Source organism: Eptatretus burgeri, chromosome 1, assembly GCF_056783735.1.
Source record: "Eptatretus burgeri isolate ZD-2024b chromosome 1, Ebu_testis_v1, whole genome shotgun sequence".
NCBI lineage: Eukaryota > Metazoa > Chordata > Myxini > Myxiniformes > Myxinidae > Eptatretus > Eptatretus burgeri.
Genome location: NC_140961.1, coordinates 102,135,966 through 102,138,626, shown reverse-complemented (window position 1 = coordinate 102,138,626; position 2,661 = coordinate 102,135,966). Strand labels below are relative to the sequence as shown.

General features: G+C 37.8%; 1 long non-coding RNA gene across 1 annotated transcript in view; it reads right to left on the bottom strand.

The window, feature by feature from the left end:
• Nucleotides 1-342: 342 nt before the first annotated feature.
• Nucleotides 343-2,661, bottom strand: part of LOC147035074 (uncharacterized) — a 24,313-nt gene continuing 21,994 nt past the window's right edge. Inside the window, exon 3 of the long non-coding RNA XR_015061262.1 lies at nt 343-776. This is a non-coding gene — a long non-coding RNA (uncharacterized LOC147035074). The remainder of the gene's footprint in view (nt 777-2,661) is intronic.

Here is a 2,661-nt window from a genome sequence, read left to right as displayed (position 1 = left end):
TGTCTTTTGGGTCCTCAGGGACTTTTGGGTCTTCAGTAGTCTTTAGGGTTTTGGTGAATTAACGTTCAAACAGGACGTGATTAATACGCATATATGCTTCGCGGCTTCCCGGACTGACTCACAGCTTCACCGCCTCACCAACACACTGCCTCATGGTGCTTTTCATTTTTCTATATATATAGATACATTTTATCCTCGAGTGAGTAATGTTTGAACAGTGATGTTGCATTGATGGGTTGACTGACTGCCTGAATGCAACTGAGGTTGTGGATCTATCTACAAATGTGGGTAACTTACCGATGTAGGAATCGACTGATGTGCATCTCTAGAAGAAATTCTCAATTCCTCCTGTACATTTTAGTCATTTATTAAAAACAAACATAAACAAATACAAACAAACACAAACATATTGATATGGAGAATTCAGAGGCACCTCAATAAGCAACATAGTCTTCCTTTGATTCTGCAGCACATAGAAACTTTGAATTCTTATATAGTTTTCAGTGAGACTTAGATCTGTTCTTTCTCCAGGCATGCTGATGTTATAACTGACATGTTGGGGGTTCAGGGAAGAGAGCACTCGCAGCTTTAATGCAGCAGCCATCTGGAGGTCAGCTTAATTCTAAAGTGAAAAGGAATATTTATGACCTAAAGGATGATAGGAGTTTTCAGAGGGGGTGAGATCATCCAACAATGTTTTAATCATCCTTGAGACAGAATGACGCCAAGACTGCAGCCCTTTGGATGCTGGGATGGATCACACATGGCTCCTTGGTCTGGAGGTCAGAAGGTCAGCCCGCATTGAAAAGATTTAGGGAAGAAAACATCTGGATATCACCTTCAGCAAACATTCCATTGAAACTAAAACAGTGTCTCCAACCAGACTTTTATACAATATAATTGTTTACATATGAGAATCCCTTACAAGCAGAATAAAATCATGTGTAGGTAATTCTATTATACTGAATAATAATTAGAGATTAATTGCAAGGCCAATCTGTTTTGAGGGGAAAGGGGCACTTTTACCAAGCAGATTGATCCTCTTCCAGTACAAAAATATATAAGGTTTTATAAAATGTGAATATGTGTTATTAAAATAGATACATGTTCAAGCACATATAATTGTAATAACCAGGTCGTATTTGAGTAGATTTTCCATTTAAGGATCACAACAATACATTGACTTTTCAATGAAGTTTAATTATCAATGAAGTTTGATTGGCAACATTGTATTATTATTATTTTATCACCCTCAAGCATATTATACCAATTTTGGAGAAATTTGCATCGACACATCCATGACCAAGGTTGTGGATGCACTGTTTGGAGAGGTTCTGGGCTGAAAGGATGGAAACTGAGGAAGAACAGTGCCCAGCTCATAATCTGGGTGGTTGGGAAACCAGTCAATTGCTTTTGGGTTAAGGTTCTTATTTTAGGAAAGGGAACTATGTTTTGAGGTTTACAATATATACATTTCAACATAGGATGTTGTGAAATGAGCATAATTTACAGCAATCCTTGAAATTATATATTTTCGGAACAGCCTATACTGTACAATTAACTAAAAGTGTGTATGTGTGTGTGTGTGTTAAATTTGAAAAGGATATACAAGTAGGACAGTGTGCAAAAAGTTTTATAATTGCCTTCTATTGTTGCAGATGTATTGCATGGTCAAATGATAGCATCTATTTTTATTAAGCAGCCAAATGTTTTGTGTTATTCCTGTGCATTAGCACAGGTGGTTTTGTGTGTGGCTTGGGTTTTGAGTGAGAGCACAAAACCTGCTAAAGATGAAATTTCCATCCCAGGTTCTGTCATTCTGGAATGTGTAAGAATGTCCAACATTTGGGTATCTTGTTCCTTGTCCTACCTGGGCCTGATGACATTTCTCAGCTTGTATTTGGCTCTGAAGGCACGTAAGCTTCTCCCATCTTCCAGTGAACCTAAGTTCATAACTTTCAGTATCTTGTTTTGTTTCTTGGTATACTTGGATTTCATACCTGCCTATAACAGCACTCAGGGAAAACTAGCTGTTGCTGCAAAAATAGTTGCAGTTATTGCAACTGCATATGGTATTTTGGGATGCATATATATTCCAAAGTGTTACATTTTATGTGTAAAATCCTGAAAATCTGTGCATGTACATATAGTATATACATATATATGAGTGAGTTGTTTCTGTGTGAAGCCTTTTCTTTGATTTTTATCCAATTCCATACCCCTTCACCAATTACCCTGAAATATGCTCCACCACATTATTGTAACAAGTGTTCGGTCAACATCACAATAAAAAGAAATTGCAATTCTTAATTAAATTGATGTAAAACAAGCGCTCTGGTCAATTGGTGAGGAGAGGGGCACAGCTTGGCTGATGTCAGCACTTTTGTGTTGTGTTCAAAGGTGAATTATTTGTTGGGAATCAAACTAATTGCATTTAACTCTTCATAATCCGTATGCAGGATGGAAATTAATATACAAAGGTTTCAGGGTCTCCAAACTAAGTGGAAATACTGCTTTATTGCTGATCTTGTACCCTCTGCTCTTTCATTGCTTTGTCCACGATACCTCCCCCGGGTTTCTGCAGGGCTCACACAGTTCACCATCAACCCCCTCTGGGTAAACTACCTAAATCAAGGACCACTGCTCACCTACACTCATTTG